The 18,822-nt window shown below is 40.0% G+C and overlaps 1 protein-coding gene across 5 annotated transcripts in view; it reads right to left on the reverse strand.

The window, feature by feature from the left end:
• FBXL4 (F-box and leucine rich repeat protein 4) overlaps nucleotides 1-6,821 on the reverse strand; it is a 62,760-nt gene extending 55,939 nt beyond the window's left edge. The window contains exons 1-2 of one of the 5 annotated variants that reach the window (XM_062608450.1): nucleotides 6,717-6,821; nucleotides 518-690 (exon numbers count right to left, since the gene is read on the reverse strand). The gene's annotated coding sequence lies outside the window, so the exon portion shown is untranslated. The other 4 variants (XM_062608453.1, XM_062608451.1, XM_062608454.1 and 1 more) reach the window with 4 other exon arrangements.
• Between the last annotated feature and the right edge of the window lie 12,001 nt (nucleotides 6,822-18,822).

The following is an 18,822-nucleotide window of genomic DNA, read 5'->3' on the forward strand; positions in this document are numbered from 1 at the left end:
CTTGTATTGACTTATGGAAATTAAACCAAGTATGAAATGAAATCAAGTATGAAATGAAATCTGGCCTTTGCAGTAAACAACTGTAGAAGAGTATCTGAAGGTACACCTAAAATTATCCATAGTATAGCTTTGAAATACTTAAAATAAAACTGACTTCTAAACAAAGTACTCAAGTAAGACTGTAGCAGTACACAGCTGAACAAAATCTAAGTTACTTCACTGCTTATATTTTGCAGTAACACTTGCCAGACCCAAATTAGTTCATTGAAAGCTATCTCAAGTGTATCTATATTATGCTAGAATCTGGGGAAAAAATACACTCTTCAAAGATAGCTCATGTAGAAAGCTGGACAGCCGCTCCAGCAAACTGTTATCTCTAATTTGTTCCCATGATTTGTGAACAGTTTTAAGAGTGAAAAAAGTGAGTTTTGGGCAGTTAATACAAACCAAAAATTTAACCCACTGCTTCCTATATTAGAGCACTAGCCTGAAACACTCACAAAACCACTGCCTTTACCCTTTGAAAGTTGTCCATGACAGCATTCACCAACAATAGAAGGATCACCAGCGTCCTGAAGGATGCTCAGAATTCATTAACAACATCATCTTCCTTTAAGCCAAGCAACAAAGTAAGTCTTCAAAAGAGTCTTGGCATCAGAAGCTGAAGTCCCCATAGAAAGCATTTTACTTCTGATAAGAGAAAATATTTTAATTTATGTAACAACTCAGTTAAACACAAAATGTACTAGACCTGCATGCTGCTAGGCCTCCTGAAAAATCAACACAAAACATACTAATAATTAAGGTACAGATGTAGTTTACACAGCCTACACCAAATCATAAGACAAACATACAAGCAAGTTTAGCCATCAGAGAAAGCCAAATTGAAAGCAAGTCTCTTTAGTAAAGTTTTCTGTTTACAACAAGTATGAAGAAATATTTATAGCTGAATGTTGTCCTCGGGCTGTATCATATTCCCGACTAATAGAGATCCTATTACATATGCTTGTCCCATATTTAGCAGCCACTCCATACCTGCATGATGTAAACTTTTAGATTTACTAACACACAATAAATGCAGAATGTTTTCTCTGATCACTGCTAGCAGTACACAACACACTTGGCAATAATACAGCACTCCAGAATTCACATCCTCCAGCACCACAAACTTTCTCAGAAACTGGCCTTCTGATTAACTTATTCATCAGCTTTACTAGGAAAGAAAAACAAGTAATGCCTGTAACCTGTTAAGAGGCCAAAACAGGGATGACTAAGCATGTCCCAAAATAGAACAAACGTTTCTTCAACAGCCTGTACTGGAGTGGCTGGTTAGTTTACCACAGGATACATAGTGTGGTAATCACTGAACCAACAGAGCTGACTCTTCTACTGCAGAAGACGCATCAAACAACAGCTACCATGGTGCCTCATATTGCCTGGCAGACAAACTGATATGGGCAATGGTTACCATTCTTCATAGAGCTTTTGAAAGCAGAAGTAAAGCAAATAACTGAACAAATTGAGATGAATCAAAATTAGTTTTGTACACCTCTATACAGAATCGTAGAATTGTAGAATTAACCAGGTTGGAAAAGACCTTTAAGATCATCAAGTCCAACCATTACCACAGGACTGCCAAAACCACCACTAAGCCATGTCATTAAAGGCCTCATCTCAATGTTTTTTGAACACTTCCAGGGACACTGATTCCACCACTTCCCTGGGCTGCCTGTTCCAATGCCTGATCAACTTTTGGTGAAGAAATTTTTCCTAATACCCAGACTAAACCTCCCCATGCCCAGCTTGAGACATGTCATTATGAGATTAAAATGTGTTTATTTAAATCTCTCTCCTACAATTCAACCATTTTCATTGCTTTATCTAATTAAATTCACTAAGAGTTACCAGACAATGGGAGCTGTAGCCCCATTTTCTGATCTGACAGATTTAAAATAAATAAATTATACATGTACACACTGCCATAAAGGATCCTTTGCAGTGTTCTTTTCTTTGGTAAATTGCTTGTTTCCCATATTGACAAAATGTACGTAACAGCTCTCTTTGGTTCGAACGTTGCCAACAAGAAGGAGCTTGTGGTAACAGATAAGGACAGGCTGCACTATTTGACCCTCTTACTTGTGACAGCGAGAAAGTTTACTAACAAAGTGTTCACTTTTCACTTTCATGCCTCTTCTATTATTAGCTTTTTGTTTAGTTCCTGTCCTTCACTCAGTTTCACATATTGACATAACTGTCAACAACATGAATTATTCCTGACATTCAGTGCAGAAGGGAATGCGTAAGACAGTATGCTGGATCCACTTCAAGCTCTCCTGGAATGCCAAAACCCAATAACGTCACATTTCCTCCAAACATCCTGTTGAACCACCTTTTAGAAAAGGCACCGGGAATAAAAGCACCACAACCCCCAATCTCTCCTCCTCACACACACCACAAAAAAAAAAAAAAAATCCCAACCAAAAAAACCCAAAGTAACAACCAACCAAAAACCAAAACACAAAAAGAAATCCACCCCAAGAAACAAAAGAACTCCAAACTGAAAACTGTTATTTTACCTTTTCAGCATGGAGCTGCTATAAGATGTAAATGAAGATTACAAATACATCCTCTTCCTGCATTTTTCCCTCTAAAAAGAAAAAATTATCTACAGAATATGCCAACAGACATTAAACTTCAACAAACTTACTGCTGTCAAACCCTGGAATCACGTATAAACCAGAACATACACCAGCTTCTAACTCAAAATTTCACTAATTAACATGTTTTGAAGGCTGCTCCATGGAAATTATAGCTTTACAGAGCTCAGTTTTAAGAATATGAGGTATTTCAAGATCAGGTACGAATCGCTTATCTCACATACACATCCTACACTTCTCACATACACACTACACTTCACGTTTGCATTGCAAACTCCAGGCTTCCTCTGGCCACAGCCCGGAGCTCTTACAGCACTGCTGTAAAACCCAGCTGTGCTCCCTGTCAGCTTGTCAAAGAGCAGCTCAACCATCAATTCGTTCAGAGCTAGGCATCAACTAGCTGGCCAGTTTAAGCCAGGTCTAACAGAGCAGGTAACTTGAAATCATGCTGCAAATTTTCCATTAGCATAAATGGAAATTATTTTCATAAAACCTGGAAAAAATCGGTATCTTTGACGCTTACACCACTTTGTCAATTTTGGCTGACACTGGTCAACAGGCTTGAAAGTAAGTAAGTAGGAAGAAACAGGGAGGAGCATACAGCTTTCATAAAAATGCATTAGTTTAAACAATACAAGTGGAGGTAAATTAATTCCAAAGAGTTAAAAGTAATATAGAATTTAGTAGATTAGTTTCCACTAAGAGGAAATAGAAAATTATTAAAAAAAGAAGGAAAATGAGCATTAGGACTACAATACAAATAAAAACTCTTCTTTTGGCATTTTGAAAGAAGTGTCAAGAATTGTGTACAGTTAAAAGACCAATGAAAAATTGCTCAGAAGGTTAAAGGATAATAAGCCAGTGCAAGAATTACATTAAATACACATCAGTCGAGCCAGATGATATAGAGATTTCTTCAGGAACTACCACAGGTCAAGCTGGTTTCCAATTAAAGGGACTTAACTTTGCAAAAAGGATTAAAATGCAGACTCAGGCCTATACAAAGCGTTAAGATAGTGCTGGAGTGGAGCAGTTCATGTACATGCAAAGTTTATGTGGAAAAATTTCCCCTCCCCAGACTGCTTGGTTATTTTTAAGATATCCATTCAGGCCTATGCAATTATACCTTCCAACCGCTGACAGCATCTTTGGCCCGTTGCATATTATTGATTTCCACTTGTACAGGCATAATTATGCCAAACTGAAGCTTACTAAAGGTTTAACTGTGTCTTATTATCCTCCTCCCAAGAAACAGCCTTCTACTTCTTTCCTTTGATTTGGCTTCTTTCATATAATCATTTTTTTTCTGTCAATATATCACTAAACAGACTGAAATGGCACTATTAAATATCAGGAACTCCAGTGGCCACCACAGACTAACACTGAGGGTGTTAACTGTTCAGTCAGAAACAGAAAGCAATGCACTGTGAATGCATAGCAACACTGTGAGTTGCTGTCCCAGGCCTCCCTGTTCATTTTGCACTTCCAGACTGTGTCTCGCCCCTGGGCTCTTGGGGCTGCCTGAGCTCTGCCCTCCCACCTGATGCCCCACGCAGACTCATCCCTCTCCGCTCCTCAGCCACCTCTCCAGCCGGCACTTCTGAGGAACATTGGGGCTCACCCAGCCACACACCAACCACTCCAGCAAGCAAGCGTAGTGTTCAGTCTGTTCATCTCCCTGAAACAACTCACTGCCAGTTAACAAAAACGATTGCTGGCTCTAAGAGGCAGTAAGACTACAAGATCCTCAAGGCAGACCAGCTCAAAGGGCCATGGAAATGTTACCTTTGAGTTTACAAAATAGACAGGACTTCAGAGAACCAGACCGGACTAGGCATGGAATAAAACTTTCCTAGGAGAGATGCCACCTTCTTCCAAAATACATTACAGCCCATCACTTTACTTACAGCCTCTCCTATTCAGATCGTTATTTAACTGACAGCTATTTCAATTACATGAGGAAATACCCTTTTTCTATTATGATTGCCCCTTCTTCCCTTCATGCTAAAGTCTTCTAAGACTGGAATTCACTTCTTTCAAACACAACAAACCTAAATAAAAATGTCTTATGGATTCTGTACAGATGTCATGGGAACAGGCACTAATTAAGCTAAAGCATTCAAAAGTCCTAGATATTTTCAGTCTTCTGTTTTGCCCCTTTTTACAGGTATTTTATGTACACAAATCTATTCTGTGTACAATCCTGAAATGATGTCCTTACCTATCCCCGGCAAAGCATGTGTTAGACAAGAATTTGTTCTATTTGAAAAGCACATGTACCTACAAGTCATGTATACACACCAGGTTTGATTCTTAAAGCCACAGAGGTAATAATTCCTCTTTACACCAGCTTTGCTAATCTCGCACTTGGGACTACTGTGCAGAGTTTTCTTTCATTTGACTATAAAAGAAACAACAACACTGACAAATTACAAAGAACATATAAATGACAAAAGCAATAGATTGTATTATCTCTGAAGAAAGATTAATGCAATTTAATATACGTGTCCTAAATAGACAATGGTAAATCAGAAATCTCTTAATTATCTTTGTACATTAATGGAGGGAATACTGCATCTGTATATTACAGGCTAAACCAGAGCATTTTTACCACACGTTAGTTTCTCTCACTGTTAATTACCTAGATTATACTAACACCTACACTCAACTTGTTGAAACCAGAAGCTAATATTAATTAAAAATTAATAAGCTCTTTGAGGCCCCACTCACTGTGTTTCTTCTTGTGTTATGGCACTATGAGCAGCCATTTGGGACTCATAAATTTACATTTTGAAAAATAATGGAAGATCATGACAACTGTATCTATTTCAAATCTTGATTTGGCGCAATCATGAACATTAAAACATACAAAATCCACTAATTTCAGATTATTTCAATGACTGCCCATTCCTTCCTGCTAGGAGCAGAGCTCACTGCACAGTGTTAGCATCACAGCACAAAACAGACAAAAGTTCCTCAGGCACCTGCAACACAGCAAGGGTGACTGTTGTTGACACACACAGTTCACATATAAGGAATTGTTTCTCACTATGGGTAAATCATCAGGTAGCCCCTTTTTAAAAACGGGTCATTCTACACAGAGCCTAAAGTTACCAGCATCAGACCAGCTGCCCTTCCACCTATGGTGAAACTCTCCTCCTCATGCAGAAAAGAAAGTAAAAATATCCCCATACAATGCTACTCTCAATAATCAACTGAAGTGCATCTGTCTTCTCATTTTCTCTTCACCACGTTGTAGCACTTTTCAATGAAGGCATATTCTGTATGCCAACTGCCGTGACCAGAGCGGATTAGGTCACGGAGCTGTCTCCCACAGTCCAATCACCAGCCTGCGCTACGCTAAAGAACAAGTCACACTAAGTGAAGCGCCCCAAAGCACGTACCTAAAATAACAAATACGTAAGGACTGCCAGCGGAGCTCCCGCCCTGCGCTTCTGTCGTGTTGTGACGGGTCAGCTGGGGCAGGGAGGTGTAACTCGTGTAACACAACAGGTACCGCGCAGCACCGAACCCTTGTGGGGAGCGCGGCTCTACGGGGACCCGCACAGGAGACGACACCCGGGCGCTGCCGGCTCCTACAATGGCTCCTCCGGCGTGCTCCATCTCCTCCCCTAATGTCGCACTCCCAGGGCACCCGCGCTCCCAGCCGACACGGACCTTGGCCGGGTCAGGTCTCGCCGAGACCCACGGGCACCGGTGGGGCTCCCCCACCGCGAAGCAGGTGGGGCTGCCTGGCACCGCCGCCACCGCCGCCGGGTCCCCTCCCCGCCGCTCAGACAGCACCCGCCCCGGCACCGACAACCACCGAACCACAGCCGGGGAACCGTCCCTGCGGCCCGGCCGTTGGGCGGGCACACACCTGCGGCCGGCCACACCCGCCGCGCAGCACCAGGACCGGCACCGCACGGGGCTGCCCCGGGCCCGCCATCGCGCTCACCGGGCCGCGTCCCTACGGGAGGGACCCCGGTGGGCAGCGCGCCCCCTTCCCCTCCCCTCCCCTCCCACCCCGAGCGCCCGGGAGGGGAGCCACCACCCTACCCCGTCCGGAGGGCGGAGCACCTCGGGCCGCGTGCCACCGCCGCGACACGCGCCGCCGGAAGCCTCGCAACGGCGGCGGGGGCGGGGCGCTGGGGGAAGGGGCGGGGTTGCGGGCGCGAGCGGCGGCGGGCACGCGCCTCAGCGCGGGCGGGAGGAGCGGCCGTTAACGGCCGGGGTGGGCGGCGTGCGGTTCGCTGAGGGAAGCGGCGGGAGGGCTGGGCACAGCCCGGCGTCCCTTTGTTTTGGTTGCAAAATGAGGCGAGCGGCGGTGCAGGCCTATCGTATTGTTATCGTTTGTGATCCAGCCCTCTGTGCCCTGTGTCGGGTGCTGCCTACCTGCCCATGGCAAGCCCCAGCCTGGTGTCTCCCAGAGCTTTTCATCAAGCGGTTCATAAGTCCTGCCCTAGACGCAGCCCAACCAGCTCATGCTTTTAGCGTGGTGTTTTGAGTCCCCGGCGTGTCAGAAGGCCAGCCCTGATTTTAATTGATCTTAATGAGTGCTTGCTCCAGCTAGTGAACTTCAGTGCCTCTTGGGTCTGTAACAGGCGTATTGCAAGTGTATTTTGCTTCCATGTCCTTTTAATTCAGCTATGCATACCCAAGCATTTGTGCTTTCTCCTTCAACCCCCATTTCTGAGCCCAGCTCTTGTGACAATTGCTGATACTGCTATCCGTCTGTCTAGCCTCCTCATGTGTCCAGAAACGCTCCATGTTAGATGGTGCCTGCGACCCTCTGGTTATGGTAGAAAAGAGTGATCATGCTGACTAACTGGTAAAAATTTAATTCTAAAAAATCCAGAAAAGATTAAAAATACTTGACATCTAAGATACTTTTTGTATAATGCTTTAATACAAATTCTAAATATTTTTACTGCATTCAAAATAGAGAAATCCATGTATTTCGGATAGAGTGCCCTCTGTTGCTAAGTGTAGTGGCAGACAGGCCACTGCTCTCCACAAGCAGACATGCCAGGGTGAGCAGTTTATATAGGTGGTTCGTATAGCTGCCTGCACATGTGTGCACATACAGATATACATGTACATACAGACAATTTTTATGTGCATAGGGTGCCACTGTACCATTTTTAGACAGCAGTTTAAGGCACTATTTCTGTGGAAGAAGAAGGTAGGCTCTTCAGTTTTAAGTGCCTGTGGTGGTTATGCCTTTCTGCCTCTTTTAACCTCACTTCTATCCTGCAGTAGGGTGCTAGCTACAGGGTGCTTATAAAGGTGATTTTAATAATCACCTTCCCAGACAGTGGCCACCTCAAAATTTATATTCTTACTACTACAAAAAAAAAAAAAAAAAAAAGTCAAAATAAGACTATGAATAAGTTTGAGTCAGAAAATAGGTTAGGCATGAAGGTGGTTTTTTGAGGTTTATTTTGTTTACATTATTGTTTTCATTTTAAATTTTGTGCGTATCGTCCTATCCTCCCTTTCCGAATGTAATGAAGGGAAAGGGAGCGCTCAGAAGGCGCAATTTGTCTAACCTATTGAAGACTTCTACTTTAGCATTAAATATGTCACCTAAGAACAGAGATGAAGAAGTTTTGATTTCTGCCTATTGACTATAAAGATAAAGCAGGCAACTAGTGGATATATCTGTACAGAGGTCTAGATTTGGCTGAATCATTCTTACACTGTGTTTAAGACTCTATTGAGACTGAGTTCTGCTTCGGTGTAGAATATAGATATGAAAAGTTTTTCTCTTAGTCTGCTCATTGCCATCTCACAGAGACTGGAGTTATCACAGATTCATCTTAAGTTTAAGATTTGTAAAGGTTAAGTTTTGTAAAGGTTATGTGTTTGATCTAGTCTGCTATGATCATTCTATAATTAATGGGGATACATGGATACCTCCAGGTGATCCAGCATATCGCATTCACTCCTATGACAGGTGCCCAAGATACATGGAAGATACCACTGTTTGGAGGTACATCTCTCTGCTTGGCATAGACCACACCCAGACTTTCAGACGGCAAATAGGATGTGCTGTGTATGAACACATCCCTACTAATTGAGACAAATTACGGAACCAACTCTGCTGTTATTCACAGAGGTTGTCCAGCATTAGAGAGCATTTTAAAACTGCAGAGGGACTAGTATTTGTTGAAGGGGACAGAGGACATTCAGTAACAGTGTCCTTTTTGTCTAGGCTGCTGTCTCAAGTTCAAGCTATGTACATTCAATATGTGTTCCAAATTACTCTCAAATTGTCATTCCACAGCCTTTGTAAAAATCAATTGATGATCTGCTTTTGTTCAACAATTACCTGTATCTGGAGCTCACAGTTAATTTCCAGTGAGCTATAACATATAAACACTTTATACATACTTCTATGTACACATCAGCAGTAAAACTAGGCATAGAATATGTTCCAGAAATGGTCCTCTGTGTTGAGAAGAAATACACTGCCAGAACAGTACAGGAAACCTTGTGAATTAACAGTGGGACTTCCCTTTTGTGTGTATTAAACCTTGTAATCACCAAATTCATGTCTTAGCACCATGCTGCTTCTCCTTCAGCTTCCCTTCCTTATGGTAGGCGGTACTATGACTTGCTTTTTAGGGGAAATCTTACTGAAGTCAGTAGAATATTGTTATCTCAAAATTAGGCATAAAGAATGGAATGGCCATATCACTGGCATACTTAAATTGATTTAAGTTATGTCTGTTTGTATACCAAAGGAATGTACAGGTATTATATGGCTAGTGACATTTCAATTACTTTTGATTCCCAGTACATACGGATGGGTCTTGGATCCGCAGTCAGGTATTTTAACTTGCTTGTCACCACAAGGCACCATTGTGATGACTGATAAAAATGTCCAGAAGGGAATTTTTTGTAGGAGGAAGTAAAGATCCCACTGTGTCAGCTATTGTGTCTGATGGTTGTTGCTTTTACATTTTGCACTTCCAGAAGACATCCAGATCAACTTTTCCAGGTGGTCCTAAAAAAGCACTTGTAGCAAAGGGATTTTTAGTGAGAATGAAGAACCATCTTACCTGAGCCTTGGGACAGGCTCCTCGTGAAACCAGGGTAACACTTTAGTTATGTTTGCAGAAAACCAGAAAGGCCTGTGTCACTATTTCTCATGTATGGGGTGAGAAAACCCTTTGTAAATAAACAAATCATGCAAAAAACCTACCTGGCTTGTAAGTCTCCAGTTCTTGCTCTCAGTAATCTGAACTTTGTTGTCACTTTGCAAAGCTTTATGTTTAAAGTGTTAAATTGAACCCTAAAAATAACAAAATCATTTTAATCAGTGAGTTATCCTTAATACAACAAACGTATCCAAGTGTTAACTGCAGAGCAGCACTGAGTGGGTATGCATAACGCTGTTGCTATTGGTGTGAGTTGTTCTCTCTGGCTTCCTCTGCATCCAGTATATTAACCCAGCATAGGAAACATCTCACTGCCTCTTGGACTGGCATTATTGCTTTTTGATATGTGAAATTGCATATATTCTTTGAAGTGGAAAAGAAAGTATACTAAGTCAATGAGACTCCTCACCAAGTAAATTTAAACACGTTTGTAGGTGTTTCCATGAGCCAGGCCTAAGAAGTCATTGGTTTCTGTGTCAGCCTGATCTCTGTTTTTTTCTAAATGAAATTTTTATATTCCCTATGATTTTTTTTTTCCATATTTTTGCTGTGGCATCCTCTCTCTGACATGCTCTATGAAAACGCCATATTGCATAGTTAATCATATTTGCTGCATTTTATCTTTATTTTGCTGTACTTTTATTAAAAGATAAAGAGAAAAACGGGCCAGAGTACAAGCATGTGCTTAAATTTCATGCACAATTAAACTACTGCAGTACTTCATTTGTGTCTCTCCTGCTTGGCATCGGTTCTTAGTAGGTGACACAGAATTTAGACTGTAGACTCACTGGGAAAAGGGCAACATCTTGATATGTCTCCTGTGAAGTACCTAGTGTGCTAGGTATCAAATCATGTTAACAGTAACAATTCCAGGATTTCAATGGCTTAGAACTGCCTTTAACTGTGGAAGCACTCCACATAATATGTAATTAAACTTTAAGAAAAAAAAAAAAGCATAAAGAATGAGAAAATCCTAATTTATCAAAATACAGCATTACCTGTACATATCCTGGTTAAAAATCTTTCCTCTTTCTTTTTTGTCTTTCTGCAGAAATATGAGCAATAATTCTAAAGCCTGGAAAGGATGTGCTGACTGAAGTCTTTGTGAGGTTTTTAATGAGGGTTAGGGAATCTGAGGTAGTAAAATCGACCATATACAAGAAGGTTGTTGTGCAAGAATCCTCAGACAAGTTTTAAATCCAAATCCTTTGTCAGCAGCACTAGGATCCAGTCAGGATAATATGCTAATTTTAACCAGCAGTAGGCTTCATATAGGGATCTAAAGAGACAGAGATAGATGCAATCTTATTAAGCTTTTGTGTTGACACTGCACAGCTTGTTCCTGAATTCAATTGAAATGCAAGGATGGGAATGTAAAACCTGTGCAACATTTTAGCAAGATATACAGTAATATTGGAACCTGAATAGCAGTCAGAAGAGTAAGTAGGAAATTCCCTTAGCCCTTGGGCTACCACCATTTTTCTATTCCGGCAGACAAGTAAATGCTCTAGGTGTCTATGCTGTAAAAACTTTCCCAGAGGCAATTTAGGAAAACTACCCACTTTCTTCAAACTGGACCCATTGCTTTAACTTTCTGAATGTCAGATTTCTAAAGCTAAGTGCTTCTGGTGCACTGTTGGCTGCTTCTAGTCTCTAGGTTTTCCTTGCAGCCTGCTAGGAGTGCAGGAGACTGTCACAGGCATGTATGTTCAAGGAACAGGGACCATTGATTCCTTCTTCATAACAACTAGAGAGCTGCAAGGTGCATTTGAGCAAGGTCTTACTGTAATTTCATGTTGAAAGGGAAATTCTAAGAGTTAGCAAGACTGTGTTTTATCAGGCTTATGATATTGATTGGTAGCAATTGTTAATCAGCTCTAGTCTTCTCTATCATGCCAGTGTTTTTTCTTTAGAAATATATCAGCCATTTCACGTTTTTTTTTTTGTGTAAATGGCTATATGAACTGACTGGCAGCAAGGAGCAGATGACTGGTAGCTTTGAGCCAGGTATGTGCAACGTCCACACTGTGCGCTTTTTTATCACAAAACTTGAGGGAATCGATACAGCTGCAGTGCAGTACTTTAGTGTTTGCAGATCTGAGCCATATCGATTTCAATAGTTGTATGTCATTTAACCTCACAGAAAGACATTGTTAACCTCTCATCAAGCATCACATAACTATTTTAAACCCTTTAGAATATGTTCATATGACCAGAGATATCTTTTATAGGTCACTTGTATTCTATGAGTACAAAACTGTCTATGGCTCATCCACTGCTGCCCCATTGCACAACAGCATGATCCATCAGATCAGAGCTCAGCAGGGACAAAGTTACAGATGCTAAACAGTAACATGATTCCACCCAAGGGTTAGAAACTTGGAAAACTATGAAAAGTATTATGAAGTTCATATTGCTGTTGCAATCAGATCAATGTGAGCATCGTTATCAGTGGCAATGAATGGAGAAGGCAGTGGTGGTGCTTTGCAACTGATGTCTTAGGCTTCCAACACGATGGATCAAATGTGCAGAAGTTTTCTTGTAGAAATAGCATATGCATCCACTGCATGAAGAAAAGGTGCTTTCAGCTGTGTAAATACGCTATCAGTAAAACCATATGTTGATTTATTACCATTTTCCACTGCTAAAGATATCATACAAGTATGAAAAGTAAAAGTGATGTATTAAAAGACAATGTAAGAAAATGTACCCATGAAAAATTAGGACACTTTAGTGCTTGCTGTGTTTTATTAACTTTTTGTTTCCAGCAGACAATGTGTAAGAAAGCAGACTGCCACTTCCTTAAATATGTAAGCTTTTAGCAGCCAGATTCAGGACAGACTTAATGAGCTTCAGCTTCTAACTAGAAGCTTGTAGCCACTTTCCTTTTCCTGCTATACCAGCAGCTCAAAATTACACTGCGTACGCATGCTTATAATATGCATATTTGTACACACACACACATACATCCTCTCTACCCCACTGCAGGAAGCATTTTTGATCTCTTTAATTTGTGAAAGTCCCTTAAATATGGATACAGTGCAAATAGAAAATCACACAGCCAGATATCTGACCCAAGCATTCTCTGTTTAGGAATGAATTTGTTACAGTAATAGAAACAACTAAGTCAGTTTAGAAGTATGCATGGATGTCATGTTGGCATTCAAACAATTGGAATATAAAAGCCAAGAATCTGGGTTGTTTGGTTTGGGTTTTTTTTTAATTTTTATTTTTATTCTTGTCTACTAACTGTACTGGGATTTTCTACCTTTTGAGCTGAATGCTCTATTTCTGTCTTACGGCTAGTCATAAACAGGTGAGCTGTTACTTACAAGTAGTTCTCCAGCCCTTAGGTCTTAGTTTATTTAGCTAGCTGACTTCTATTTTGCATGGTTTAGCTTTTGAAATTACCATATTTTCTTGCAGGAATTTGGCTGGTTTCCACAGCTGATGAAGTAGGTTTGTGATCTAGGTAATATTTACAAAGGGAGGGTAAATAGGCAGCAACGTCAAGCAATGTCATGTCACACAGAGGAAACATAATGGGCAGGACATCTACATATAAGTTTGCCATACAACATTGCCAGGGAGAAATGCAGGGATGTGGGATTAAATGCTATCTGATCTCAAACAAGAAAAGATAGGCATCATTTTAAAATCATTCTTTTTCCGTATTTACACATCATTATCACTTTGGAAAGAGGACTCATAGCATAATAAGAGGCTATGGTGCCTAGCTATAAAATTACCAGCACTGTTAAACTTTAAAGACACTGATGTGTTCAGACTGAGTTAAGTATGATAGAGTAGCACACTGTTAAACGTGCATAGTCTGTGATTTTATCAGCTGTGGATTGATTCCTGGTATGTTAATGCAGACCTATGTATAGTTTCCTTGATTAACGTAAGGCTTGTAACTTGTTACTTTAGCACTAAGCAAGATTTAGTTTCTTGAGCTGTTGCATCTGATACCTCAATTATTCATCCTGGGAATTAATGTACAATTAGCATGAATTCCCACTTACATGGAAATAGATAGTTATGTTAATTTGGCTGCTGTTCCTAAAAGAATTCTGAATAATGAAAAGATTAGTATTAATATCTTTGTATTGGATACAGATCTGACTGTGTAAGGGACAATTTTTTAAATGTAGAAATGTCTTCACGGTTTGTTTTATTTGATCCATTCTCCCTCCAGTTTCAGGCTGTTTGGCACATCTGCCAATGATTTCACATAATTATGACTGCTAAGTAGTTTTTGACTACAAATATATTTGAAATATTTGGCCTACTTCTGTACTGATTTGTACATTTCTGAATGAAGGTAACTCCTTTGAAGTGACTGGAATTGCCCCATTTTAAAGTCACTTAAGGAAAAGCGTAGGTAGGTCACTCTTTCTTGGAGCTTTTTCCTCAAACATATCATGCTGGTGATTTGCCAGTGAGTTACTGGTACTGTAATTAATTAGTTCATCTAAAAGCAAGGTAGCAGTGTGCAGTTGTTAGGAACACTGCAATATGTTTTTCATGGCAGAGCAATTTCATTCTTAGCTTTTAAATGCAGCATTTTCACCAGAAGAGCACTGTTTGATTTGAATTGTTTTTTGGTTTGTTTTTTTGTTTTTTTTTTCTTTTAATCTATTGATTTCTCTGCTTCCTGACACTGAAAGCTTTCCTTACTGTTTGGAGGACATAGCTAGAGATCATCTGTCCAAGCCTGAAGCTGCAGCAATATCTGCAGCTCTTGCATGGGTTAAGAGGCTTAGAATGCACAGAACACTGCTTATGGACATGCAGCCCACTCACCTCCACTCAGGGGACACCAACTTACTTGGAATAACCAGTAAAATGAAACAGGGTTGTTTCTTTTTTGCTGCCCGCTGTTAACTTCCAGTATGCACTAATGAAAGATACTCCACATTGTTAGAGAGATTTTTCCATCTTGTATTATTCTAACCCCCGCATTGTTAGTGAGATTTTTCTCTCTTGTATTATTATAACCCTTTACACTGAGTGTTGTCCTGTCCCCAGCTTCCGGATGATTGTGTATTCTGAGCACATAGTTAGTTCTGAAGGTGGCATTGTTATTGACTGAATATACTAACTGCTTGAGAAAATGTTGATTACTTCACATTCCTGAAAATTAATCCTGAAACCTTCCTGAACTATATTAATCAACTCCTTTAACTTTTTCTTCAGTGAAGAAGGTGGAGGCCAGCAATGTCATCAAAGAGCAGGTGCCCCTCCCTGCCTCATTAGCACCTTGCCTTCTTCAGTTGCAAAATCCTTGAAACCAGGAATGCTGTTTATAGCTTTTACAAAACTCCATTGCCTGTCCTGTGTCTGCAGCTGTTTGTCTGCCTCTTCCATTGTGTTAAATCACAATGTGTGACAGCACCCTCCAGACCTGCAGAAGCAATGGCTCTGCAGTGATGTGGTGCATCTGAAGGAGATTGATGACAGCTAGAATGGTGGACTGATGGGAGCATTTAAACACACCAGCATCTAAAAGACTGAGGAAGAAATCAGGAGCATGAGGATGATAAAAGGGGAATATGAGGGCATAGAAGGAACCCCCATAAACAGGGACCCCCATAAATAAGACCAGGCCAGGTCCTAGTACAGAAGGTAATCTCAAAATGCCTATAAAGAGGATGCTGGTAACAAATGACTTTTTGTTTTTTAATATGTGTATTCTGATTACAGTAGGAACAGAATGGAAGCAGGCACATAGATCTAATAGTAGAAGCTATGTCGGGAAAAAACAGGAATGTTTTCTTCCCTGTATTTGCAATAACTATCTTCTGATAGTCATCTTTACGTGATGTGACAAAATCAAATACTACTGTTGGATTATTTTGTGATCAGCAAGAATGTAGTGTTGTGTCTTGAAGGTAGATCTCACCAGACATCCTTGTGGAGAATTTTTCCTTTCACATGCAAGGCAGCACAGCCTGACGGGCCAAGGATTTTCCTCTGAAGCAGTAGAAGTGCCTTCACACACTGGATACTGGAATTTTAGGTTGGAATGGAAAATCCTGCTTTTCTAATGCAGTAGTGATAGCCACGGTGACAAGTGCTTTTTCATGATTTTAGAAGGGAGGAGCCTTTAAATGTTGATAGCAGAGGTATGCAGTACAAGTTAATGCTGTTGTGATCCATTCTGAGCACATAGGAAATGTCTCTGTACATACTCCTAGCATGCAATAATAGCTACGCACACAAGTGTAAATCAGATGCTCTAGGTAATAACACCTATGTCTGCTCCAGCCAGCTAAGTGACCTTACATATCTATCACTTACCTATTTATGCAGATGCTCTCCCATCATGAAGGAGGATTAATGATGCTACTTCACAGAGCTAATGAGAAAATGAATCAGTTAATGTCTGATTCACAAGAGCCATAAAGCATTATACAGACATTGTTTGTTTTTAATTCCTCCCTCTATCATGCTAGCTAATAAGCAGTATTATTCATATTCATACAATTATTAAAATCACATTATATATCCCAGATAACCCACAACATTTTTCTGATATGCTTTTTCTTGCTTCTTTCATACTTAGTACTTCTTTGCCATGCTACCTGAATTGTAGAATCTCTTTTCAACACTATGCGTAGGTTAGAAGATAGCCAGATAGGGTCATGGACTGATGGGAGCATCGAAACACACCAGCATTTAAATACCCACCCTGTAAAAGTCATCATCAAAGAGCTTTATTCTTCTCTTGCAATACCTAATGATCTCTGATTTTTTTGTCAGCTTCATGATCTCATTGTTGAGACCTAGTTTACTGTTCTGGATGGGAAAGGTTTAAAGGATGTGACTCAGAGTTTGTCCTCCCGCTTTTATAAAGCTGAAGGAGATAATTCTCAAACAACCAAAATGTACATTCACATTTGGATAGAGCAGACATGCTTTTTCCATCTGATCCTTGCATGAACTAATGGAAGCGAAAAGACTTTGTCAGCTAATGATGTGAAGCATCATGTAATCACATGTAACTTCTATCTTGTTTAATACCAGAGGGTGCATCATTTTTTAAATATTTATGCAGAGTCTTAGAGCCATTTATATCATAATTGGTTCATATTCAGTAATGACAGACCACCAACACAAAAGCATGTGCTTGCTAAAATGGAAAGTATCAATAAATACATACTCCTAATACAAATAAGAATTCTGATTTGTGTTCTTGTTTGCTTCTTTTTGTTTGGGTTTTTTGGTTGTTCATTTTTGGTTTGTTTGTTGTTTTGTGGGTTTTTTTCCCAGTACTATTTCTAGTTATTAAACTCATACATTCCCCTGACAAACTGGGCTATATCCATTCCTAATACAAATATAAGGCAGGTCCTGTTTAATCTTCCAAACTTCCATTGCATTTCCTTTAGGAAAAAAACTAATAAATCATAATAAATCAGTCTTTTATTTCCTTCTGTTACATGCTACTAGCCATCCCAATGTGAGATGCTCTCTTGAAGCAACAAAGACAGCAGTTCTTGAAGCAGTCAAAGACATCTTTCTACAGAACCGTGAGTCTTTTCCAGTCCAGCCAGTTAGTTTCTTTTTACTTGTAACTTCCCATCTGAATTCAGAGCATTCTGAAAAATGAGTTCTCACTCTTCCAAGGGTTAAATTTTTGCTAACAAATATGGACTATTTGATATGAAAACCATTATTGTTTGATATGTCAAATAAAACATTTGTCAATCAAAAGTCTTTAAGCACTGGACTATGTGACATTTACTCTTTTATAAACCGACAAAGTCCCTGGTGGCATGCCTTTCTTCCTCTCATTTAAATAGTGGTAGAAGAACAAATCACACTTCAGGGCAAGTTGATAACTGCCAGTCACGATTTCTGCCTTGTTTACTATAATGAGGAGGGTAATAAATGCATCTGACCATTTCAGCTGGCATTTGCATAGATGAATGATTTGTCCAGTCAGTTGCTCTCCAGTGATTTGGGCCTTTTTGTCAGCACAAAGAGCATTCAGTCTCCCTGGAATTTACAGCAGCCAAGCTCTCATTAGCAAACATCCTTTACCATGAATGATTCAAATAATTACCACTGAAATAATAAACTGTTTCACAAAAACATTTTATTTGATAGCTCCAAACATCAACTTTTCTGAATTGTTGACATTCAAATAAGCCAGAGAGCTTTATTGTTGAGCAACAATGATCCCCTTGTAAAAGGGTGGGCATTGTTTTACCTCCAGCAGACCTTTAAACTTGGCTAGATATCAAATGTGTCTCTCAAACAGCTAGTCAACGTGCTGGGTAATTAGAGGGCATGTACCAGATGGAGCTATAGTAAAACTGTATGTTCAGGCTTCCAACTAATTTTTACTAGATTTACTTAGGATATTGTGAGCGTGAAATTCCAGACTAATTAGCTGCAAGTTATCTGTTTGCATCTACAGGAGCTGTATAATTATTAAATGCTTCTGCTTACACTGAGCTCTCAGTTCTGAGTTCTCTTCTGTAATGGTATTTTATGTATATAATTAAGTGTTATTTGATACAGTTTTGGAGTTCAATCAAATGAGCAAGCAACAATTATACCCCATTATGACCTCCTCTAGTGTTTGGCAGTAGGAATGATTTTTACATTACATTTCCAAACCCGTAGCATGAGGCAAAAGGAATTTCCTGCTATCACTCTCCTTTACCCTTTGTACCATGTGTAATTGGAAAGGTTTTATGAGTTAATTTAGAGTAGGCCTATTTACTACAGGTTTTCATAGGCTGCAGGAATGTATTCAGTTTTCATTGCAGCATTGTTTGTATGAGTATGTGCATGAAATTATTATCTTGATATCAACCAAACAGGATTCAATTGCACATTTTATGCTTCTCTCAACTGCAAGGAAACAAACCACAACAACAGAAAGCGGCAATATTTCACTCATCCTAGCACATTCTTCACTGCATGATTTCACTTTCACATTAAGGTTGCATAGGTAACAATAATCTCAAACAGCCTAATACCTG

Source organism: Pezoporus occidentalis, unplaced genomic scaffold (genome assembly GCF_034315485.1).
Source record: "Pezoporus occidentalis ecotype Australia unplaced genomic scaffold, CSIRO_AGI_Poc_V1 ctg13, whole genome shotgun sequence".
Taxonomy (NCBI): domain Eukaryota; kingdom Metazoa; phylum Chordata; class Aves; order Psittaciformes; family Psittacidae; genus Pezoporus; species Pezoporus occidentalis.